The sequence below is a fragment of the Rhipicephalus sanguineus genome, chromosome 2, assembly GCF_013339695.2.
Source record: "Rhipicephalus sanguineus isolate Rsan-2018 chromosome 2, BIME_Rsan_1.4, whole genome shotgun sequence".
In the NCBI taxonomy this organism is placed as follows: Eukaryota; Metazoa; Arthropoda; class Arachnida; order Ixodida; family Ixodidae; genus Rhipicephalus; species Rhipicephalus sanguineus.
Genome location: NC_051177.1, coordinates 137689439 through 137716035, shown reverse-complemented (window position 1 = coordinate 137716035; position 26597 = coordinate 137689439). Strand labels below are relative to the sequence as shown.

Sequence of the window (26597 nt, the reverse complement as noted above, 5' to 3'; positions counted from 1 at the left end):
AAATTGTACGAATATAACACAAATGTTCGTGCATATTACAAACCATCATATGGAATCGCTTTTCGAGCAGTTAATCACGCACTCGATTCATTTTGCAGCATACTTTCTTGCAATTCTCTGCTAAAAGTTGTAGGTTGCTGACGAATTTGTGACCATTTCGTAAAATTCCTTAGTAAAGACAACCGACTGCTTTATTCCCTAGGGGCACATCAGCATTCAGAGCATATTCCTCATATCAGAAGCCACATATTATTAAACAAAGAGATATCGTAAATGAAAGCAATGATATGCTATTTGATGCCATTTGTAATACTGTGGTAGTATGCACGCAAACATTGATTATCTTGTTGGGCGGCTACAAAGTCCACAACATTGCGTAGGCAAATCTTTACGTCAGTTCAACGAGGTCTGCTGCTGAGTGGACGCCGTGGTAAGCAGATTTTCGTTAATCATGTGTCTGGTCTTCACATTAGCTCTACACTACAGCGCAGTTTTCGCGTAAAGTGCGACAGAGACCTTCCCTAGAAAAAGTTGGGCCGAAAAATTCGCCGAGGCGCCCTGCTCATACGCTTGCTTTAGCTCTCTGGTGTTAGCTGTCGCTTGCATCGCACATGAATTGTTGTCATATATAAATAATCGGGCTATTGTGTGCTCTTGCAAATACTGACTGAAAACAGATTCGCCTGCCCAAGCTGTATTCACCGCAGCCTGAAGCAATATTGAAAAAAATTCGGACTTTCTTGTACAATGCCTTGCAAGAAGAGCCTATACCAAGCTGTTTTTTGGACGCACTTGTGTAACCTAAAGAGGCAAAGATAAGTCTGCAGGATTCCTACAGCTTAAGGCAGTCTGATTCTCTGGATATAGTTGAGATATTAACACCATGATGTCATTTCGTGTGCTATGTGTACTGTGCCTTGTCTCGAGCATTCTGGGTGAGTTTCTAAAGTATATCTAAAACTAAACTGTGATTAGACTTATGTTTCACTGGTTTGCCTAGTAATGAAACTGCCGATTTATTGTAAAAATTCTTCTTTCTTTTTTTAATTTCATTGGTGGTGCGATAGAAGGCACAGCTTTTGATCACCTGGACTGAAATCTGCTGAACTGACCACTGTTTTTTCTTGCTTTCTTTCTTGTCCTCCACCTTCTACTCCTATGCATAATGCGAAAAGAACGGAATTGAGTGAAAAATATCATTACAATATTTGAATGTTTATGGTCTTGTTTTTCGAGGTTGGAATCCTTATGCTTGCAGACGCGCTGCATACACTTATTAATGGAGTGGTAATTTTTTTCCTAACGCTATTTAGTAGAAGTCATAAGCTCTATCGAAAGGGCGGACGACTTAAAGACATGCGAACGCATTGGATCTTTTCTCCTGGCCAGTAAATCACAGGCAACAAACATCGAATACGCGAATGTTGGGTAAATTCCTGCTTGGTAATCGCGCCAAAACCGCGTCTTTTTTGACCATGAATGCGCAGAACAATGCACTCTCAAACAACATATTCACGCCTGTAAACGCACTCACCAGCCATTTCAACAGCTTGCTGGTGCACCGACGCGGAATACAACTACGTGGTAGGGGGTTGCTTTATTTGATAGCAGCAGTGTCAACATTGGTTCCTTTTAGTAGGAATTATTTTGCTTAGCTGTTTCAACAGTTGCTACTTAGAAGCCATTAAAATGCTTGCTCATCTCTGACATTACGCCTGAGGCGTCTAAAAACATGTTTTGCACGCTTCGCTTGCGTTGTTAAAGGCGGTCTGAACTTTTCTCCTAAGTCTGACTTGAGCTGAGCAGTGTCGTAAATGATTACTCATTGTGGACCATAAACGTTTAAACCACTGGGACACCCAAGAGAAACTGCGTCACGTCTACTTCTACCTAAAGTGACCTGAGGACGTGGTTCGATAACCTTGACTCCACACTTCAATCATAGGATCTTTTCCGGACGAGATTCCTAAACAACTTGACGAGCGTCTTCCGCAAGAAAGGGGTCGCAGCTATGCTGGAGACACGTGTCCAGCTACCCAAAGAAAAAATTGCGGTCTACGCGGAAAAGATGGCTTGCTTGTTTCGTCGCGCCGACCCCAGCATGCCTCAAGAAAAGAGTCAGCTTCCTCCTGCGGTGTATAAAACAAGAACTCTTCGCTGGAACGAGAAGGAAACCTCCGAAGACGCTAGCGTCGCTGATTTGAGAAGCGTCGACTATTGAGAAAGCGTTGGAGGTGCGGACGCGCGCAATACAGCAGTAGTTTCTTAGATAGAAACTACACCGACGCTCAAGCTCTTCTCACCGCAGTCCTGCGTGAGACGATCAGTGTTGTTGGGCGTGAGGAGCTGCCGAATACATTCCCGGGATCGCAACTTCAGGTGGATTCAATAAGCGACAATAGCACGCGTGGCATAGCCTTTTAAGTGTAGTTTAGCAAGAGAATGGGAAGGGAGAGTGGGTGAGGAGGACTGATGTTAAGGTAAGCAGGAGGGAAAGGAGGATATCAGAAGGTAAATCAGAGAATGCTATGTACAGTATGCATAGCTATGGGAGGGAAAGAGAAGTGATGGCGAAGAGGTGTGATGCGAGGTTAAGAAGGAGGAAATAATGATAAGGAGCTATATAGAAACAGATAAATAAATAAACATGAAAGAAAGAAGAAGATGAACAACGCTGAAGAAGGAACTCTATCTGCGTAGACCAGGTGGTAGCGCTAGGTTGCCAGATCCGATGTTTACTCAGATTTCACAGGCGTCGAACGGGCTATCATTTTTAGCAGGTGTGAAGCTCTATAAGATTACTGCAATTTCTACCGTCCACGTTTCTAGAAATCCTATCAAATTATTCTTTGTCACTACTTCCTGTTAGTATCATCACTACTTACTCTAGGAAAGATATATTGTGTGTGAGAAATGTTTCTCCGTCACTGAAGTATGCAATTGAGTCGACGAACATCACAAATTCGAGAAAGACTTCATTTTTGTCCACGCATATACGCAATCTGCACTCTGTGGTGTCAGATTTCAAGATCACCTTGAATCATATTTGATTCATATTGGTCCCTGTTAGATCACCCTGACTCTCCAATCGAAAGCAAATAAATGAACTCAACTCCCGTGTACAGAAAAATTCCTAACAAAAATATAAATCTCATAAAGTACATGCTGAATACTGAAATATTCAGGCATCGCACAATTTTAGATGGATGGAAAACGCCAGCCGTGCGCTGAGCGCCCAACACACTTACAGCGAAAGCTGGAGGAGTAGCATTCCTAGAGCCTATTGTAGACTCTCTTGCGGCGACTACTGCGACGATGAAAGAATTAACCAGTCAAAACGACGTAGGAGAGAGGATACGAGTGGCTCACACAACAAATGCTCTATCACCTGTGCCACTTCTTTCTTCTCTCCTTCGTCCTTTGACTTGTTCATTCATTCAGTGTTTTGTACCAAACGACGCAGACTTGACCCTTACTGCGAGGACTGGAAGTACACTTGCAAGGGGGTCACTACGCCATGAATATTCATAATTTTGCGATGCAGGGTAGGACCCACTGTGCCATTATTCATCATTTTGCGGAGAAGCGAGGTAGCCAATACACGTCTGGAAAACATTATATGCACTTTGTTGATGCTGTGGTTGGTGAAGATGAATAATGGCTGAGCCCTTTGTTATGTGTCGGAAGCTGTAAACCTTCCACTCATTACGCAATTCGCATCGTGTGCCGCCTGGTGTCCTCTAACACTTCTACCACGCTATATTTCATCTGTTAACGTGAATCCTAGGCTGATATACTCGCTGTAGTGTTCCAGTGGTTATGGTGCTGGACTGCTGACCCAAAGGTGGCAGAACTGTAGCACGGCCATGGCTGCTGCATTTTGATGAAGGCAAAATGATAGAAGCTCGTGTGCTTGGATTTACGTGCACGTTAGAGAACTCCAGAGACTAAATTTCTGGAGCCCTCCAATTCGACAGAAAGTTGTGCTAGTTGGCGCGGATTCATGATTAAAGTAGTTGTATTACAGACTATGGAGAAGCTAATAAGAATTCAGAGTGCAGACACGGACAGAAGAGATGAGATTGCCGTTTGTGTTGTTCTCATCTTTTCTCTACTGTCTGTGTCTGCACGCCAGCTTTTATCACAAAGCCTCCACTACGACGTCTGCCGCAATCATTCCGTGGTGATGCGATGTAAAACCCCAGCAATAATTATTATTACGTTTGCCCGACATTACGCTTGAGTAGGGTCTTTTTGCGAATGAATTGAAAACAACGTCTTGGCTCTTTGATGGTAAAGTCGACTGCCAATCACAGTGCATGGGTTGAAATCCCGATCGAACTCTGTTTTGCCTTAATATGTGCGATAGTGTGTATGGACACCGGTGGCGGACAACTACGCCAACAAAATGGACTGTTAGTGTGATCCCGTAACAGCTTTAGCTGTAAAACACAATCTTACCACATTTCGGCAGAATTTCTGGAAGCGTGTATGGGAGAAAAAAGTCGAGGAAGTTTGGAAACACCAGGCGCTTTTTTTGCAGAATCAGTGACAAGTATGAAAACTGATGTAAAACTTTTCATCCATTATGACGCCGTATTCCTACCATTTAATGTGATGATGCAGCAATGGGAACCTACCACTGGCGCTTACGATGTGCCGAAATGGTCCTAACATTTGCAGAGCCCCACGTTGTGTGTATCTGTACAAAAAATTTATCGGCGAACAAGCCACTACGTATTCCAAACAACGCGGAAGAAATGAATGGTTTTGAAATAAAATAGTTAAAATGGATAACCTAGAATGGTTTCATCTGGGGGGGGTGATTATCGCTACCGGCCTAAGTACGGTTAGAATATTTCCACACAGCGATCGGTAACTTTTCTTTTCGCAGCGCTCAAGGCATCGCCTGGCTGCAAAGAAAGCGGTTACCAATGTAAGTTCGTGCTCTTTTGTCCACGGAGGAGGAGAATAAATCTCAGTGGATGTGGATTCCTGAAAACGTGCTGTCAGAAAAGTAAGAAGTTTCCCTATTTGTTTGCTTTCTTACTCCTGCAAATTTCGCGTCATTAGTCCAAGAACTATTGTTTCGACTAATAGTTATGACAACAACACAAAGGAACCAATAAGACAAAATAGTATATGAGCACGTCAAACGTTTCGTCTTGGGAAGTAATAACGAGTTGAGATAATACTTAGGAGGACTATTGCCACATTGACTTTGCCTCCACGAGATTCAAGGTGGAGGATTTTGACACAAATAGACATTCTAAATATTTGAAATATATATATACAACCATAGAGAATGTACCAGCTATACACTTGTGCTAATGCACAGCTTACTATTGATGCTGATTGTTTCAGGTTCAAAGAAGTTTAAAATAGATGCATACCCATCCACTGCTGACGATAGGTTTGCGCTATTGTACTCTGCTTCGAAAGCTTGATTCTTGCCCTGGAAGACGTGTTGCCTTGGCGGCAGTGTAGTTCGTATGATGATCGTGTAGTTCGTAATCGGGGCGTGCGAAAAATGTTCGCCTTCCAAAAGTTAATAGTATGTTATTCACTGTAACATCTGAATAATAGAGTGTGCAGTTACGGCATGAAAAAGATCATCAACCGTATTGATAAATAGAACACATAGAAACAATATGCATATTTCCACAACGTTACCTCATTTTACAAATATTTTATTTTTTGGCTAGTACTAATACGTGTGCTATACTAAAATCGCCACATATAGAAAACCCTATGTATTTCTCTTGTTTAATTCACACCGTCTCTAAACGTTTCGATGTATATTTTTCCTGCTCAGTGTTTGTATAGGCTCTGAATTACCTGTAGCTCACAGTCATACACCATGGATGTATGTGGATACATGACATACGTGACTGTGGGAAAGATTTTCATGACATACGCCAGGCACGTAGGCAAGGGGGGTGCCCGGGGGGCCCGGCCCCCCCCCCCCCCCCCGAAATTCGTCCGGCCTTCTATATTCCTGGGCAACTTTTGTTTTATTTTTGCCATAGAAATACTTTCTTTCTAACAATTAGGCCTTGGCCCCCCCCCCCCCGAAAAAAAATCCTGGCTACGTGCCTGACATACGCAACAGGCATGTCATGTTATTTGTGTCATGATTGCCAGTCATAATCGTCATACTCTCAAACCCTCCTATGCCAATTTCGGTATATACTAAGGTAACAAGAAGATTACCAGAGCGCCCAGACAAATGCTCCTTGATAGATAGATAGATAGATAGATAGATAGATAGATAGATAGATAGATAGATAGATAGATAGATAGATAGATAGATAGATAGATAGATAGATAGATAGATAGATTCAAAGTGCATTTAGTTCGCTAAGAAATGGTTCGCAATTAATGGCTACAGATACGACATATGTGGTGTACACCCGCTACGCGACTCTCAACTTTGCTGACACGGAAAAGTAAATCCGACTGGAAAAAATTTTCTATGTTTTTCCTTGAATGCATTACCTTCGAAAGGGATATAAAAGGAGTGGTAACACGGAGTTTAAAGGGCCCCGCATCAACGTCTGAATATACAAAAAGTGAGCGTGTTATTCCCTGTTGCCATTTCCAGTCTTTTCGTCGCGCTTCCTGATGCCACGAGTTTGGCCAACGTGACTTAATAGGGTATAGGGAACCCAAGCCCAAGTTTGGGCGCGACGCTCGCGCGGCTTAGCTATGCGTTACTAGGGGCAAACTCTGCACGCGGAGGCGCTTTGTCGCCGGATTTGCCAGCGGCGGCGGCTAGGACACGTGTGCGCATGCGCTCCTCATTCGGCGCAGAGCACTGCTAGTGAGCAATAGTTACATTGTGACGCACCGCAGATGCAATCTGAGAGCTCTGCGCGTGCGCGGAAGTGGAGCCGGCAGCGTCGTGGCTGTGGATGCCCCAATTGCGATAAGAGCAGTGGCGCCGCTCGACGTTGCTTTGGAAGCCTATAGGCTTTCGACATGACCACGTAATTTTCTTTTACTAAGCTTCCATTCGCCACGCAGTCACATGCCCGTTCTGCCTTGCTTTATTGAATACCGAAGACGATCAAACGATTTACCTTCGTTCAGTGCGTCTTCGAATGTGCAAGGCGAGATAATAGCGTGCCGCCACAATGCTCGAAATCGTCATAGGCTCGACGCTCTGTGCGGGCATTCTCCACATGTTTACCGAAGAAATAAGCGGCGGGGAGGAGATAGCGCCTGTAGGAAGCAACACGAGAGCAGCAGCTTTGTCTTGGAACTCGGCGTGGTTTCGGGGCCCTTTCACATGTTATGCATGCGAAATCAAATAAATCTTTGTGACCGATATATTTCATAAAATACAGGGCCACGGCTTGTCAGATTCATTGGCATGCAATACATACATACATACATACCTACATACATACATACATACATACATACATACATACATACATACATACATACATACATACATACATGCATGCATGCATACATACATACATACATACATACATACATACATACATACATACATACATACATACATACATACATACATACATACTGTAACAACGAAAAGCGCCACCGGGACTCGGGCGCTCACCCTCGCTCGATCGGCTAGCGTGAAGCAGAGAACGACGAACCTAGAAATTAGAACAGGCGGCCCAGCTTATGGCGTTGTATTTGGCTATCTCAGTACAATGGCTCCGTCGTCTAAAACGAAGCCTTCATGGCCAACTCCGGCGATAGTTCAAGGTCAATGGATGTCAATAAAATTTGCTGGGTACGTTCATTTTCACGTTCCCGTTATTTATGCCAAATTACAAGCTGGGGACATACGTATATTCATTACAAATCCATTTTATTGATTCCCCGACTCTCCCCACCTCGCTTTCCAGAATAAGTGGCAAAATTGGGTGCGTGATGTCATTTTTCTTAAAGCGGAAGTGAGGGAACCGAGGGGCCACTAGAGCGTCTGCTATCCGCAAGGCAATAATCGCGTGTGTTTGGCGATCGCTTCGTTGGCTGGGCGTGTGAATTTCAGTTCCTTGTGGTAATGCGTGCGATTGGTTGCAAGTGGTGTTGCGTTGTGGGCTGCACACGATTCCCCGTTGGCAGTCACGAAACACTCGCACCTAACGATTACCATGCGTCTTTATATTAGAGCTAGCAATGCAGTTTACTGCACGGAAAGCGCGGCAATACCGTACCGGCTAAAGAATGCACATGCGTGAACATTACCGTACGGAAACACTTTCCGTAACGCTTATAGGGTGCACTGGGCCTACCGGTATACGGTGAGCTGCGCGTCGAGCGAAACAACGTAGCATAATCTAGTAACGTTGCTGCGAAAAGGTGGCTCGTACTTGGCTTATATTAAATATCTCCGGCCCTACCAACGCGATGTTGAACGCCGCTATTGCCAAACTTGTCCACTCTTTCCATAGCAATATTAAAAAGCTTTAGTTTGTCCGCAAACATCTCAGCGGTAGCATTTCACCCGATCGCGGACCCGCAAACTTGTGCCGCCTGGACATGTGGCGCCATCTGACGGTGAAATGCGCAAACAGGCAATCAAAGAACTAAACAGGTGTCTCTACTTCATCGAAGAGGAATGGAATGGCGATTTCAGTTCGCCTACAAATACGTCCGAATCGCAGCTGTCATTTTCCGACAACTTCGAGGAGCTTGTGCACGTAGCACGGTCAGTCACGCACAACATTTATTTCCAAGGGACTCACCTTTCCCCTGAGCGTGTGCTCATCGCCGCTTTCGCAGCTTTCATACTACGCGCTAGCGGGACCGGCATGCCTTGCATGATTTCCGGTTTTTTCCTACTTATACGTCACGGGAAGACAGTATGCTCGGTTGGGTTTCGGTTTCGGTGTTGCGCTTTTTTGCTTATTTAAATTTATTCCCCAATTTTCCGAGTATTTCTTCTTTCGGCCCCGTGACAGGAGCGTCTCAGGAACATAAAAGCACCATTACTTTCACATGGCCAAAAAAATCGCCGGAGTTCGCCTTTAAGTGGGTCGCTACCTTCAAAAACGTATTTTTTGAAGAACAAATTATTTTTTGGGATTTAATATTTCCAAGTTCCCTGTCTATTTCAAACTATTTAGCGTAAAGAATTATCTAGTTGTCTTGAGCAATTCGAAAGTTATGGCCATTTTTTCCAACCCCTCCAAGACGCAGCCGGAACCGAAACTGAACTTTTCCGATTTCACAACACCTGCCATCTCGTCATAAATGTATTGTCGTACACATATTACGTAATGCTAAGTTCTCTAACTACTTTCTAAAGCTAGCGGAACATATTTTTATTTATTTTAAAATTTCCGCTACAGGGCTGCGGCTGTCTTTTTTAAGGCGCGCGTTCTCGCTCGCTCGCTTGTCTGCCTTTTTTTGTGTATGCCATTTCGAGCTCTTGGACTTAGTTATGGCTTTTCAAGGACAAAGTTATGCACTTCATGAGATATGGCGAAGTAGAGGAGGAAAAAGAAGCGTCAACGCAAGTTAGGGAGTTAGAATATCAAGCGTGAACCCACTGTCGAGCACATCGATGAGAGTCAGCTGGAGACACAAAATGAACTTGGAAAACATCGTGCTTCAGGTCCCTCAAAAAGACATCGTGCCGCTTCAAAAGTGGTCCCAAGCTATGAGCTTGGTGAATTTGAGGCATATTGAACGTTGCTTCGCGACATGGACACTCGGTTGAAATCTTTAAAGCCGTTTTTCTCAAAATTTTTTTATTCCTACAGTTACCCGAACAGTGATAACTTTCCTTAAAAAAATATTTTCACATAAGATTTGTCGTACAGTTTCTTTATAGGTTCAACTGTACATTCCAGCAGAATGATTCAAAACAAGCGGTAACTTTATGTACTATGGCCAAGTATGTGCGGAACAAGCCTGTTAAATATCAACTTTATCAGTCTTTTTTATGATAACGCACCTTAACTTAGAGATATGGTGTTTGTTGAGGTTAGATGCACAGTATATTGTTATTACTACGTACCTGCGAAGTCGCGTTTGAATCCCACCAACACTTTTTTAGTTATGACTTTATGAATTGCATATTTTGGCACATTTTGATTGTTGTAAATTTTATTTTTGATATTTTTGGCAATTTAAGAGTTTTAAACATTAACTTTACCTAAGCTCTACAAACAAAACCAATAATATAACTATTGGACAAAAACTGTAAAATTTTTTCTCGATGGTGGTGACCTGCCTAAAGGCAGAAGCCGCCTATTCAACTGCGTCATTGGCGTTGCGGACCGGTCTCCCTAGGAACGTCGCCCATGTTTTCTCGGTGGGCCATGCATCCCACATACCTGTCGGCGCGCCAAGCACAGTTCAGGGATGGCTTCCATGGCCCCTTGGTACATGTCAACCTGTCGGCGCTGCAGGCACCGTCTGGGGACGGCGTTCAGGCCTTCTTGACAGCTCAGCTTCTTCTCACCGAAGCTGCCACCAGTTCCCAATATATCATACGAGATCAGCTTGTCTGGGAACGCTGTTCACGCCTCCTATGGCATGGATCCCGTGCCCAGGACTGTGACCAGATCTGTGCCTCCAAGAGACGCTGTACACGCGTCCTTGGTCAACGTTTCTAGAACCAGGTCAGTTTCGCAGCTCCGTTTGCGTGCCGGCACAGATGGCCTACGCGTAAACTTACGGTGCTGCTGCTCCATTTTGCTTCACTTGCCGTGGCCCCCGGGATCGGATACGGCAACGCACCGTTGCTCTCAATTGCGCGTTGGCGAAACTAATCGCGGAGGCGACGCACCTGCCGCAGCGATCTCAGACGCACGAGTAGTAACCGCTTGCGACGCGTTGCGCGTTTCTCTGTGCTCGCTTGCTCCGTACTCCGTGCGTGACTGCGAACGGTGATCGCTTGGGAAGCAGTTCTTTCGATTTAGCACGTGTGAAAGGGACAAAGCTGAAGAATGTCATCTTGATGCGCGTGTTGCACGAGCTGCTCGGAAAAGAACACCGGTCATCACTTCTCCGAATCAGGGCAGGGACTTGCAAGAAATATCTTGTGAATGCCAATCCCACCAGAATCGTGAAGACTAACTTCGCTACAAGTCGTCTAACCGAGCTCAGGGAATAAACTCAGGTACCTTGATCAACCATAGTTCGCGTTGTACGACTTTCTCAAGAAATCAGAATTAATTTGCCCGAAAATTAACAACGGTCCTCTGTTTTACGACTTGCTGAGTATGACAAATCTAAGTACATGAGCAAGCGTCATTTTTGCCTACACAGAAAAAATGCAACCGCCGTAGTCGTGTTCGATCCCGCAGCCCTCGGGTCAGCAAGCCGAGCACCGTAACCACTGTTCCACCGTGGAGGCTAAACACAGGTTGACGGCAATGGAATATTCGTGCGCCGAAAGCTGCAGCTGCGATAGGTCACATGGGTGTTGCAGCAGACGACACGTGAGGCATGATGCAAGATGGAACTGCAGCGCCGCTAGTACTTGCGTCGGCCGTCGCGTCCACTTTGGAGAGCAAGCGTCTATGGGGAGCTGCGAAACTAACCTGGTTCTAGAAACGTTGTCCTTGGTCATGGATCCAGCCGCCGTGGGAATCGAGGCCGCTGTATCCTCCGAGAGTCGGCGCGTCACCCGACAACGGTGCAAAGCTCTTGCGTGTCTTCACGGAACTATCACGACAACTCGACCATTTGGCGTCGCTGAACACCGGGTTCTCGCCTGCCGCTTCGACAGCGTTGGTTATTTGGGCAGTAGCGGAGATCCGAGGCTTTCAGGACGACGTCGTCGGGTGGATTGAGACCATCAACTCGCTCGGCACCCCCCATGCCTTGCCTGAGCATCATAAATGGCTAGTAGCCATTGACCGCCTTCGCGATGCCGCCAGGGCATGACATGCCTATGAAGGTGTCCGACAGCGATCCTGGTCTGAATGGTGCGCTATGCTGATAAGTCTCTTTCGCCCGCTCTCAAATACCTGCAACCCCCTCCGTGCGCACCCATTGTGTGCCGCGGATAGCAGCTGCGAGACGCACAACCTAAGCAGTGCAGCTCGGGCCTGTCCTCCCTCGATGACTAAAATCGTGAGGGATGCCGTCCAGACGGTGCAGCTGTGTCCTGCACCAACGTGCCCTCTCTCAGATACCGAGAACCCGAGGTGCAACGCCATGACAGTACATCTTTGTCCTGCAGCTCCTAACAGCAAGCTTCGCGGAACACCCAGTGACAGATACCGACAAAGACCGCAAGGTGGGCTTCGCGGCCGAGGACTAAAACTCCGCGTCGAGACCCACTTCATGACTTTGCTTTCCCGATACCAAGACTGCCTCTGCGCCGCAGAAGTCGATGACATAGGCCGGAAGCTCATCGCTACCATGGCACATGGAGACGTCGGCTCGTCTAATTGTCACCACGCCACCAGTTCCCAAGTCGACGAGTCCATGCCAGCAATCAGTGTTAATGTGCGCTCTGACCCAACAGAGCTACATACGCGATGTCCAGTGCAGCCATTGGCCGAATGCGCACACGGCTGGTACAAGACCTGCCAGTAAAGCCCATGTCCGCTGATGGCTTGACCGATGGTTTCCGCGGCGATGTTGCCACATCTGTGACTCCGCAGCCGACGCCACCAGTATATCACAAACACGCACCGGAAAGTGCTTGCAGAGACGTTCCTATGTCGTTCCACGATGTGTTTCTGTAGATGCCCGAGAGACCAACACGGCTGCAGATGTCAATGACATGCCGCTTCAATCCGAGTGTCGCTCTCTTACGACTGAAGAACGCGAAGACTTGTGGCAGACGCAGCATTCACATGCGTGTGGCGCTAAAGTGGTGGACACTGATGACGTGGCAGTGCGGAAGCTTGCCCGAAGTTGCGAAAAAACATGGCTGGTCCCTCCGTCATAGGAATCGGTATAATACGAAAGTGAAAAGTGTCTTCGCAGAAGTAGTGCTTATTGTGTAGTGATATATGAGAGCTTGTGCAATGTCTATTCGTGTTTGGCAGCTATAGCACTGTTTGACGTGGATGCACCGACTTTGACGCCTAGGTTCATGTTTCCATCGCGAAGACTAACGCCCATGAGCATGGTCAAACCGCTGTCGCTATAGCTGAAGTTGTGAACATATATTTGGACACAGCGAATCTTGAATCCAGCGTAAAGATGACATTAACAAGCTCATAATTTAACACTGGCACCCGACAGGCTGATATGCACTTTTTCAAAATCTCGTCAATTAAGGAGAGAAACGGCACGGTGTGCGCTTTCTAGTAATGGGTTGCCGACGCCTGTGCTCATGCACACACTACCACACAGCGCTTCAGCAACACGGGATGCAGAGGTTCGTAGCTTGAGCCGCAAACGTGCGCGTACCGCTGGCCTTTGTCTCGCTCCACCAAGGCACGACATTCGCCCGTCGAAATCGTGTCCTTTCTGCACTATTCTGATGAGCCGGGGCACGCTAAAACGAAGCGAATGGCAAAGAACGTAACTGCGTTTAGGGTGCTTCGGCAACGCCGGCGCGGCCAGTGTCCCTCGATGGTATCGAGACGCTTTAACCATGACCTCCGATATCGCGCGCTATCTCGGAGTAAGCGCTAGTAATTGTCGATTGTGACGCATTACTTCTTTCCACCTACCACAGACGGCGGCACCGCCCCACCCCGCCCCGCTACGCCCCGCCTACCTACACCGCCAAGAGAGAGCACAGTGCGAGAGACAATAGGCAGTTTTAGAATTGCGTACGCTAAGTTAGCGTTAGCGTTTGCGGCCCGCTATTTCCGTCACTTAACGGGAGCCCGCAAGCGGTTAGCGTACGACGCATGCGCAGTTACGCGAAAAGCCAACGCAAAGATTTGCGTATGCTATTCTAAAACTGCCTAATGTGTGAAAGATATAAGGTGCGTTCGTGCAGTGTCTAGCATCTGCAATATTAGCTCAACACTAGTAAGCGTTCAAGCTCAACGCCGAACGCTCACTTTCTGCGTCGTTCGCCCCGCGCAGGCGACGAGGACGCCGATCGAGATATGGCAGATGTATTGCCCTTTTCGCTGCTGCCTTGAGCGACGGACGCTCACGGCGTTTCTGCTCGCGGTCGGAGCCGCCCTCGATCGGCGTGGTAGCACACCCAACATTGACGGAAGAGCGCGTACGCATCCCAGAAGTCTGGAGATACGCCCTGCACGTGCGCCCTCTTCCGGCCAACATGACACGTGACGACCACAGTGGCAGGCGCCTTGCGCGGGCGGAGGCACTGGCTCGCCACTATGGGAACAAACACGGTATCTTTTAGGTGGACGCCTCCGGTCCTCACCATGGGGGTTGGTACACGGCTGCAGTCGTCCACCAAAACGTCGCAGTGAACGGCCTAACATTCAGGGCACAAATATAACACATGCGGAGGAGGTCGCCATCGCGCTAGCTGCCGCAGACCAGGACTCGCGCGTCATCATTACCGACTCGAGAAGGGCCTGCAGAAATATTGAACAGGGGTACGCTCACCTTGCGTATCGCATCCTGCAAGATAGCAATTACGTCGGGGCCCCCGCGTCCCGGATGATCATATGGGCTCCAGCTCATATGGACCTCGAAGGCAACGAAACGGCAGACGCCGCTGCCCGCGCGCTCACTCTCAGGGCAACGCCTTCAGACCCTTCCGAAATGGATCCCGAACCCAATCCGGCCTTAACGTATAGAGAAATTACTGAGTTCTATCAATTCGGCCACGCAATTTATCCTAAACCCTGTAAGGGCCTTACAAAGGTGGAGGAACGCACACTCCTCCGCCTTTACACCAAAACGCTGCTGTGCCCGGCAGTTCTAAAACATTTTGATCCGGCCTGTACAGGAAAATGCCCATACTGTGAGGAGAAGTCTTCGGACGTCTACCACAGGGTGTGGGCATGCCAGTCAACCCCGAACCTCGCCCCAAAACCACACCCCACCCGGGAGGACTGGGAGGCAGCCCTGCTTGGCTGCTCCGACCTGGCGAGCCAGAAGGCCCTGGTCGACCGAGCTCGAGTCGCGGCGATCGCCAATGGGCTCCTGTAATGAGGAACCCAGTGCTTGTGAGGGGTGGCCCCCTCCGGGCCACCTCGCGCTTACTCCCTGTATATACCTCTAATAAAGCTTTTTCCTCCTCCTCCTCCTGGTAGCATCCTTCGTCGGACGCTTCGCCTGCGTCTCGCTGGCCTCCGCCAGGTCGCAGAGTTTCTGTTCCTCTACCATGTCTTGAGTCATCATCTCTTCGGCGGCTTCAGGCTCTCCCGTTGACTTCCAAGCGCACTCCATTTGTCCACCTGGCTCGCGATGAGGAGAAACTTCATCCTTCGTAGGTGCCGTAGACTCTGCCTCATCCGCGTCCTTGATGTACTCGTGGCTGTCTTCAACAGAAGGATACGCACCAATGACGCTGGCGTACGTTCTAGCACAGTCCTCCCTAACATGCCCAAAAGCACGACACGCAGTGCAGCGCGGAATCTCTCAGTCACGTCTGATATGCCCGCGCGCCTGCGGCACCTCATTCAGATCGGTGCTCGTCCAGGTATAACAACCAGTACATTGCCGCTGTAAAACTTGAACAGACGCGGTAGCTCATCCACTGTCACGCCTTCTTTCAGGACCATCCGCACAGCACGCGTTATTGATTCTGCGCACTCGAAGCCAGGAATATCCCACTCGTCAAGCTGAACGTCCTTCACATCACCCAACTCACTCAGAGCCTTTCGATGAGCTTCTCCTGGAATGTGGAAAGGCACCCAGTGAATCTTGAGCGTAATTTCTTGCTTACAAGGGATAATGATTGCACAATATCCATTGTTCGCACGTAAGCCACCTTCGGCGAGCATGGTGTTCTTCGCCTCTGGCGTTCGGAACATGACAATCCAGAGGTGGCTCATCTGAAACGCACCTATGGACACACTGCGCTTCTAACTCTCCGCTGACGGAAACGCCTCTAGCGGCGGCGCGACCGTCCCTGGGGTGATGGAAGTTTTCGCACGCCGCGGCCGGTGACAACGTTCGTGCCAGCTCGTTCGTGTTTTTTCGCAGTTTTGCGAAGCGTTTCTTCTTTGTTGGTCGTTCCATGGGTCAGCATCGCAGCAACAAGGTTTGTTGCGTTGTGGGATGTCACGATACCCGCAGCAATCCACCTGGAACAAAGTTTTACCACTTCCCGAAGGATCACTGGGAGAAAGAGAGACTCCAACGTTTGATACGCCTTGTTCGCCGCGACAAGACGTTTTGTAATTTTATTAGGTGCATGGTGTTACGGTTATTTTATGGGAGAGGCGCCCATGGAATGAAACATTGTTTCAGACCTGCCTTAATTTTGATACACCCATTAACCATGGTCTCCAAATGGCGATATGTCTTTTTTCACGCTGAATTGATATCGCGAAGACATTTTTTAATTCTAGTTCTTATTTCATGAGCAGCGTTGATGGAACAGACTGGGAGCTAACAGAAAATAGCAGAATTTGGAGTAGGCATTTCGTGGCCAATGCAAAGGCAAGTGAACAGAAGCACCCAGCCTAGCTCCTGACGATTTTTTCCATACCCTTACAAGGCTGTAACAGCTCGCTCATGCGAATGGTACGCAATCTGCGGTAACGTTTATGCGTGTTTCGCATGTTTAAACTCGACAGCGATCAATATTCCTTTCGTTCTAGGCGTATTCGATTCACAGTTTATATCTATAGGGCTAGTGTATACCTGTTTAGCGCTTGTCATGCTCGTATATTATTTGTTAGCTTTACATAACAAAATCTTCGTGCTAAGATCAGTTTTCTGTATCTCTGCACGTACGCGGCCACTGCCACAGCGTGCCTGCACTATCCTGCTTAGCCTGCTCTGCAGTCGCAGGTCGCATCAATGACGCATCTGTTTCGAGAGAGCATCAAAACAACAAAACAGAATGAAATGAAACGAGATCATTGAATAAAAATGCTTGCTTACTCTCAACATCATAGTCTTTGACGGAGCGTTGATGCGCGTTTGGGACACACGCCGACTTGTCACCACGCTTCCGTCCTAAGAGACAAGTACGTTACCACTGTGTATAGTCGCGCTCAATATGACTTGCAAGACGGGAGCGTGCGGCCTCACGAGATTAAAGATTTCGCATTCCTTCCACTAGCCCTTATTTCTACAACAAAACACTGTTATCTCACTGGGGGTTGTTCCCAAATAAGAAAATAATATTAAGTTACAGAAATGAAGCAAGTTGAAGCCGTGCGCATTCGTTAAACTCGTGAGGCCACGCTCTCCCGTGTTGCAAGTCATATTGAGCGCGATTGTACAAGACCTGCCTCGCACAGAAGTTTGCATTTATCAATGTTTACTGCTTTGAAAAATTTATCCAAACCTTTGACGGTCTGAAAACCAGCCAGCAGTTGCAGAGGAACGCGTGCAGACGACACCGTGCTTGCACAAGCAGCCGCGCGTGCGGTCAGGGAGGGAACGCTATCACCCCAAGGACGCGGAAACGGCCGAGTTGGCGCTGAAGGCCGCCGCGCTGGTGTAGCTGCCTACGCAAGTGCAGCGTGCTCATACCGCTGACAGCTTTAAGCACTCCGGCTTCTTCAAGTGGTTCTCGAAAGTCTTCGATTAGATAGGGTCGCTTCGAAGGGTCTCCGTGGAGAAAAACACAAAGGTTCATACCTTCACCTGTCGGCAAAGTCGGCAGTAAAAAGCGGTAGCCCGGTGGTGGGCGCGAAACAGCTTCATCCCGGCCAGCGTCGGCCATTTGTTCACCTCGCAGACAGCGAGCCATCCCGCGTCTGGTCTAGTCTAGTGCCAGAGGTGGATACTTGCTGTCGAAGAGACAAAGGTGGAAAGTGAGAGTGGAACCGACCATATAGTCGCTCAGTTCAGTGCGCGTTATAACGTGTGCGTTAGCCACGCAGTAGGTACTTCTGCAGGGTGTGCAATATTTATTAAGAGATGTTTAGGCATTGCTGAGGAAACAGTCGTTAGCTCTACGTGTGGATGGTTTGTTTTGTGCGACTTTACGTATGAGAAGGCAAAGTTCAGAGTAATCTGTGTGTATGCGCCGACAAACCCTCGTGAACGCTTATCGTTTTGCCTGGAATTGTGCCCTTATTTTGACACAAATAGGCTTCTCGTTGTCCTTGGCGATTCCCGCCAAGGAATAGGCTTCTCGCTTTCCTTGTCCTCAGTGCAAATGATCGATCCAGCTACTTAGATTCATAAGATGATAGTCCTATTTACCTAAGAGAGAGTATTGAGAAATATTCGCTTCAGGATGCTGCTTTCTTCGCTAAAGGAGGATCGCACCGTCATTATACCCATTTTCAGGGTTCTAGTCACGCAAGATTACAAAGAGCTTATGTTATAATAGAGCTGGCGAATGTATGTGATGGCTATGGTGTTGAACAAATCTCATTCAGTGATCAGTCACTTGTTATGTTCTTCTTAGGCAAAAAGGAAGCTCCTAAACGTGCATTTATATGGGCCCTCTGGAAGCTAAATGTGAAACTACTTAGCGATGATAAGTCTATCAGTTGCATCCAAAAAGAACTCCACAAACTTAACACTCGAGCGTTTACAAACTGGTCGGAAAATTGGGAATCATTTAAACCTACAGTAAAGATGGGTGTCATGGAAAGAGCTGCAGAAATCCGATACGAGGAACGAGCTGAAGAGAATAGATCAAAGAAGTTACTTGAGGAATGCAGCAAAGCAAAAACAGAAAATCCTGGAACGTATGGTGACGCTATTAGATACATTAAAAACAAACTCGAGGCTATCGATGTCACAAAATTTCAAGGTGCGGTTGTAAGGGCTCGTGCTGACAAGTTACTCGTAAATGAAACGTCTAGCCAAAGATTTTTGGTTACAGAAAAGTATGCGCGTGCTAAAGACATCACAGAAATCGAATATAATGGCAAATTAACGAGTGAACCGGGAGATATAAAGAAGGCATTTACTGAATTTTATCGCGAATTATTTTCTAGCCGTATCCCTAAAGAAAAAAGTTTTGGAAGAGACTTTCTAAGTTCCTTGACAACACTTGGTACCGAAGATACAGGAATTTTATCGGCTGACATAACTGCGGCGGAGATAGAAACAATTATAGACAGTTTGCATAACGGAAAATCTCCTGGCCCAGACGCAATAACGGCATTATTTTACAAAAGCTTTTAATACAGAGTTGGCCGCCTTATTGCAAAAAGTATTCGCTGAAAGGTAGCCTACCACCTTCATTCAAGAAAGCGCATAGCGTACTGATCCCGAAAAGGGGAGACTCTGTAAAACCGAAATGTGTGTCAGGCTATAGGCCGATAACAATGACTAATCTTCACTACAAAATACTAATGAAAGTTCTAGCGATGCGGTTGCAAACAGTTATATGTGCACTGGCTGGCCCACAATGAACATGTGGAATCAAAGGAAGGCCAACTTTTACGAATATTCATGCAACACGATGCATATTAGAGAGCTGTGACGCTGACTTCAGAAGAGTTGCAATGTTGCAAATTGATCTAGCGAAAGCTTTTGATCTAGCTTGTTATAACATTCTGTTTAAGATGTTAGAACACGTTGGCGTTGGCTCTGTGATACTCCAGGGTGTTAAAATGGCTCACGACAATTGTTAAACAAAGTGAAATGTGAACCTCCAGTCAACTGAAAGAATTAATGTATGTTCTTCTGTAAGGTAAGCTTGCCCACCTTCTCCATTATTATTTGTTTTTTTTTACCTAGAGTAGCCATAACAAAAAATTCAAGTATTCAAGGTTTTCAATTAGGAGCGTGTGAGGTGAAGATATTAGCATATGCTTATGATGTTGCCGTATTTTGCAGCGATCAGGAGAGCGTAACCATTGCCATGAACGTTGTGCGAAGGTTTTGTGATGCTGCCGGTAGCATTGTAAACTTGGACAAGTGTGTCGGCCTGTGGCATGGAAATTGGGAGGTGTTCCCTGCGATTCACGAACGAGTAAAAAATAAGCCTACTACCTATCTCGGTGTACCATTAGAAAATATCGAAAAAAGCGATGACCTGTGGGCTAAAAAAACCAAACAGCTCTCTGTTCTGACGCAGAAATGGGGTGGACGTGATTATCTGTCTTCGCACGCGCGACAATATGCAGCATCTTCTTGGTATCGCGGTTGGTCTATTTGTTCCATGTACTGCCGTTGACCAGGGTCAATATTCAGAGGATTCATAGGCTATTGGCAGTTTTCGTGTGGCAGTCCCAGTATGAACGGACAAGCCGCAACAACCTTTTCTTAAGACTAAAAAGACGAGGATTGGCCTTTCCGCACCTATTCTTGAAGCAAGTTGTTTCAAGGTTTCTTTTTCTACGTGACCAGTGCGACCCATTTTTACGTACATTTCTTGAAATCAAGTTTGCATCAGCTTTGACAAACTTTACTGTTACTTCAAATGATGAGCTCCGTTATGGTATCAGTAGCTTTCTGCGAGAAGTTTTTTTTTGGCTATTCGTTTTCTCAGTGCCAGATTTAGTTTCGATTATCTGTCTAATAGCACTCGAAAGCGCTTGACGAGAGATTTGATTGAAAGTGTTTTTCCTGTTCCTTTGTATCGATCCATGTATAGTGGAGGCCAAGGAGAAGACGTTTTGAAGAGAGTTAAAAAAATAAGCGTACCAGCCAGAGTTAAAACTTTTTTTTTTAAGTTACACACTGATACGCTGCCGGTTAAAACGTGGCTAGAGCAAATAGGTGACTTTTTACCGTGGGGATCCAATTGCTTACTGTGTCGAAAACCAGAGTCGGTAGAGCACGTCTTTATCAATTGCGGGGACGCCTTTTTATTTTGGGATGTTCTCCAAAGAACACTTATGAAGGATTTCCCACTTACGCGAGATTCGGTTCTTAGCAATAGAACCGGGACGTTTAAAATACGATATGTTCTTTCTCCTTGGCTTGCACAGCATATGGCGAAGCCGCATGGCAGTTAGGCATTGTGATTTAGATGCTCGGCCAGTTCGTATTTATTTTATTGAACAAATGTGAAATTTGCGAGAAGTATTTGCAAAACTTTGCTACGATGATGAACTACTGAATGTTACGTACGACCTGTGTTATCTGAAACCATTTTAAGCGTGTGTGGCAAGTGGCATACTATTCTTAAGATCTAACACTAAGCTTGAAGCTTAGCGGAGATATATTTGCTTTTGTTTGAATGTTACATTCTGCAATAAAAAAAAGGTAGCTTGCTCGGTTGAACGTCGGGCGCTTACCGTCGCGGCCGCAATGTCGTGGGTTCGATTCACTGGGGCGAATATTTTTATTTATTTTATTTCTTTCTCACCCGCTGACTTTCATTTTATCAACGTCATTTACTATGGGGGCGCTCGGCGGCTGTGAGCGCGTAGAAGAAAACGACGATCGCGTGCGCGCTCGTGTCGCGCGGCAGCCGCTGGCAGCGGGCAGTGGCGGCCGTGGCTTACACCAGTAAAGACGTGTCTCTACGGGTCTCGGCCTCATCTCTTAAGGGTTCAGGGCTAGATGCAGCCGCAAAACCCTACATCTGGCGCCCAACGGGTAGGACCCCGCCCCGACATGGTCTGCCCGATCAACGTACGCCGGGTCCCACCAGCCCCTGATTTCGGCCCCCTGCACGGCGATGTCGCCTTCGAGGAGCTATGGGCGCTGAAACGGGCGTTCCTGGACATGGCCGCTTACGGAGTCTACGACCTCGTCCTCTTACTTCAGCCGGTCCAGACCCTCATGCGCCTCTGCCTTTCCGGGAGAATGACCTCCGACGAGCAGCGGCGTGCCATCATCGCCCTCGAGCACCTCGGTGCTTACCTCGGCGTCCCGCTGCCCGCGCAGGCCATGGAGGCTGTGGCGCGATCGTGCGGCGAGGCGGCACCTGGGGCCAACGACGAAGGCGGCCACGATGCGTGCGCTGATGAGGTCGGCGTCGAGGCTCGTGCGGGCTCGTGCGGCGGGCCGGCACCGCGGGACGACCAGCGACGCGGTGGCGATGCATCGTCCGCCAGCGAGGGTGCAGAGTCCAGGAACGGCGAGGCAAACACGGCGTTGGACGACGCGATTTCTGGGGACACGGCCGGTGACTGCGACGACCTTGAAGCAGAGGTTAGGAAGTCCCGGGATGACGACGATGCGGCGGCCGTAAAGAAAAGAAAGTACACCGAGGCAGAGCGAGGAAATACACCTTTACTGGGCGGAGTCCCGGGCTCGACTGCCGGCCGCCGTCCCGCCGTGAGCGCGCGAGCGCGTGAGCCCGAGCTGCGTAGCGTCTTCCTTATCCAGAGCGAAGGGCAATACGCACAATACGTAACAGATCTACTTGGTGGACCTCGGCATAAAACAATTTCGTGTTAAAAAAGTCACAGTTTCGCCGCAACGGTGAAGCAATGAATGCTATAGCAATAAATTGGAATGTAACGGGAAGAACGAAAAGGAGCTCGAAATTGCCAGCGCGTCGCTCGAGCCCAAAAGACGCACGAAAAGAACGCACGCAGGACGAGCGCGAACTAATGCGTCACAGCTCGACACTTGAAGCGCACTGCTCAAACATAAAGCAGGACGCACGAAACGAACGAGCAGGTACACACAGGACGAGCGCGAGCTAATAGACAGAGTTGTTACATTTTCTGTTTGAACAGCGCGCTCCTTTCTCAAACGCGGCCGCTGCAATGAGAGAAGTGACCTTCGTACGCTCTTTGACTTCCGCGCGGACCTCGCGGGGAAATCACAAGACATACAACCCCCCGCTCCACCACCCGCTTCTTTCCTCGAGATAAGCGCAAGTAGGCGACCATGCCCTGTAGGGAGAAGAGCAACGGCGTTCGCAGGAGCGGGGCGACGATCTTTAAAGCGCGCAACACGCGCGCATCGCGCCATCTATGTGGCAACTAAGAAAGCATGCTAAAGTACAGAGTGTATATAAATAGCTCGCCGTGAGCAGGCTGAAAGACGGTGCTGTTGTGGCCTAACGTCTAACGCGGCGGGCTGCAGAGCGAGAGGTCGCCCATTCGATACCGCGCGTCGGACATTATTTCTAAATTATTTTCCTTTGTGGCTTTATTATATATATATATATACATACTTATACATATACGGTGAATGATGGCGGCGGCGACGGGGACGGACACTTTCCAGCCGAGACTGTTTCTGCCACATGGGCATAGTTGTCCATTTTTGGAGCTGTTTGCAAGTTTGTGTGCGTATTTAGCGGCGATGGGTGCACTATCCCGGCATTTTTCGAAACATGGCATCGCGCAAAAAACGTAGCGTGATGGCCTCGCCAATGCGCCCACAAATCGCCGAATGGGCTCAGTTTTGTCGTGACACCCGCCGAACAAAATGCGTTAAGACTCTTTCTACTACATGGCATTTATGTAGTGTTTCTTTCCTAAGCAGTTGCAAGTAACATCTCGGCTTTGTAGTATGACACCTGTTTGCCACGCAAACGGCCAGGGATAGATCCGCAATGGGACCGAAGATTTTTACTGTTTATTTTATTTGCATCTTTCTCGGGTTTTCGCCCACAAACGCCGCCGTCACCGACGACCGAATTTCTGCGAAACGAGCTCTCTAAAGGCTGGTTCACACAGGCGACTTGCAACGGTCGCGCGACTAAGTTAGTCGCAAAGCGACTGGTCAAATGGCTGCAAATGGCCGTTTTGGTCGCAAAGCGACTGCTTTGGCTCAGTCGCTCGCTGCTCGATTTTTCAGTTGCGCGACTGCAGTCGCAAACCTCTGAACCAATCAGATGTGCAGGAACAGGACGTCAGCCTATTTTACGGGGCAACGGCAATGCAAGCTGCATACGAGCAGACGTGAATTCTATATGGCGACGGTTATAAGTCGCACGCAGGTGTGAACATCGGTCGCTTTGAGTCGCTTTTTGACTTCCAGTCGCAAACGGTCGCGCGACCATTGCTAGTCGCCGGTGTGAATGAGCCTTAACACTATCGCGTTGAAAGCGGAACGAGGACTCGGATACTCACGCGTGCTCGATCGGCTAGCGCAAAGCAGAGAACGACGAAGCTAGAAAATAGAACAGCCGGCCCAGCTTACGGGCGTTGTATCTGTTTATCTCATTACAATGCATACATACATGCATACATACATACATACATACATACATACATACATACATACATACATACATACATACATACATACATACATACATACATACATACATACATACATACATACGTGACCTGACAAAGCTGCGGTTCTTGCTATTTGTTCGAAAAGACAGCGTTGCAAAGTGGGCCATATAGCAGCAATCTTCATATCAAGATCAATAATCAAGAGGACACAGAAACTAAATTTACATCGTTGCTAACTCGTGCAGGCACCACAATAGCGTGATACTAGCATTTGAGCGTTCACCATATTGTTTGTACAACCTTTCCGGCATAATATAGCCTCATAAATAACTTTACCTAACTGAGGAACTGAAGGCTGTGTTTCCAAATTATAGCACGACAATTAGCCAGCTGGGTCTTACGTTGGAGTCTATATAGTCCCCGGGTGTAGCCTTGTATACTTTAGCATGTATACAGGTGAGTTAAGATGCGTTAGTCCTCAAAACCGCAAGTGCGGTATCTGACATAGAGCACATTTTATCACATGTGAGTAAATACGAATTATGTCAACATAATTATCCCATGATAGACCCGATTGCTCTCCTAATCAACGTAATCGAGAACGCAGCAGAAAACATAGACGACCGTTTCTTCTGTTTATTAACTAACAACGGCTGTGTATAGAAAATTCTTACTGAACATGTACGCAGGGCGTTAGCACTAATTTATAATTGTAGAGGAACGGAGACCGGAAGTCTGCTAAAGGTTTTGAAGACAAGGAACTGTAAACAAAAGGTGCAATAGACCCGTTCTGCACAGATCACGGGTCGTTTTCATTTATTTTCATTTTCTCGCCCCACAGAGGAAACGGGTACCTGCTCATCGATGCACGGATCCTGTCAAAATAAATCGATGCCATGCGCCGGACTTGTACACGGAAACATGAAATGCCAACATGGACAGCACTGCTGTGTCCCCACTGTGCACTAGGGAAACTTGGTGACTGCAAGTACGCGGTTTTCACTGGTGTCTGTGGATGACTTTTTCATTCTTCTTGTGATGCGTTTTATGGAATAAGCCTAATAAAGGTTCGTATATTGCGTGAATAAGTAGCCTGATTCCTACTACGAAATGTGATGTCACAGTGAAAGCTGGAAGAGCGGCATTTCTAGAGCCCCTATAAGCTCCCTTTGGGATTCTAATACAAGTGCACTAGCGAGGTACCCATTACGCCATAAATCGTAATTTTTGTGAAGTTAGGAAGCACTCACTACACCATTATTCGTCGTTCAACGGAGAAGCGACGTACCGGCTACATATTTAGACATTATGCGCAATTCGTTGATGCGACGGCTGACGATGATGGAGAATTATGGCTGAGCCATTTGTAATGGGTTGGAAGGTTTAAACGACCTACAAGTAATGTAATTCGCAATGTGTGATGCCCGGTCGTTATTTAACTCTCCCGCCAAGCAATATAACATACATAATGTGATAATGCGAGAAATCGAGGGAAAAAAATTGGCCGCGTATCTGCGTGCTTCGCTCCAAATGTCGTCTAAAGACGATAGAAGAGGCGCTGCGTGAGATATGGACGCCATCTGGCAATACGTCGGGAAACACGAGTGCTGTGTTGCGGGCTGGTAGTCCCGGCGCAGCGACAGGCGAAGACCGGCGGTGACCAACGCGACCGGTGGGGACGCCGGCCAGCCTGAACACGCTGTTTGGCGCGATGCGCCGAAGGAGAAGAAACGTCCGCACTCAACGAGTACTCTCCACAAACTCTCTTACTTACACGTCGCCTGGGTAAAACAGGAATGCCAGAGCGGCGCCCCCTGTCATTCGTACAACGATATACTGAACCGAAACCGAAACACAACATGAGCTTCTGCAGAGGGCACGGAGGAAGACAAGTTTCAGCGCAGTCGCATTTTCAGCGCACCTTAAGAAACTAGGGTTGTGACATTGTAGGGCGAGTAGGGCCAGAAGGACCGTCACGACGAAAACCTGCCTCCTCAGTCGTATTCGCCTGGAACGTTGGTGTGGCTTCGCGTTCCCTCCTCCGCTCCTGGCCTTTCCACAAAGCTACTGCCTAAGTACGAAGGCTCCTACCGCGTCCTACGTCAAGCATCCCCAGTTAACTATATGATTGAGCATGTTCAATCATCTACGGACCGCCGTCGTCGCGGCCGCGAGACTGTTCACGTCGATCGACTGAAGCCGCATTATGACCCACCAGTTGTACCTGTTCCTTAGGTCGCCAGGATGGCTCCTTTTCCGCGGGGGAGTCATTTGTAACATGGTAGGGCGCAGACAAGAACGCCTGCGAAAGAAGACGACGAAGACGGTTGTTGTTGGCGCTCGCGCTTGCTCGGCTTGGACCGCTGATCGCTTCAGCTGTAGCAATCTTTTAATAAACGCGTTACTGTCTCAACGTTAAACGCATACCATCAAGGTCTTTAAAATTGCGTATCTATGTATTTTCTGTTAAAGGAACACACCGCCTAATACTTACCTAGTGATGTTGCGCCTCAGATATGCGTT

At 47.7% G+C, this 26597-nt stretch overlaps 1 long non-coding RNA gene and 1 pseudogene across 1 annotated transcript; both read left to right on the top strand.

Annotated features, from left to right (window-relative positions):
• Positions 1–727: 727 nt before the first annotated feature.
• Positions 728–25162, top strand: LOC119383697 (uncharacterized). Its single transcript, XR_005181715.2, has 3 exons — positions 728–935; positions 4895–5017; positions 24916–25162. It is a non-coding gene; the product is annotated as an uncharacterized LOC119383697 (long non-coding RNA).
• LOC125757223 (uncharacterized) lies at positions 14126–15042 on the top strand (annotated as a pseudogene).
• Positions 25163–26597: the final 1435 nt, after the last annotated feature.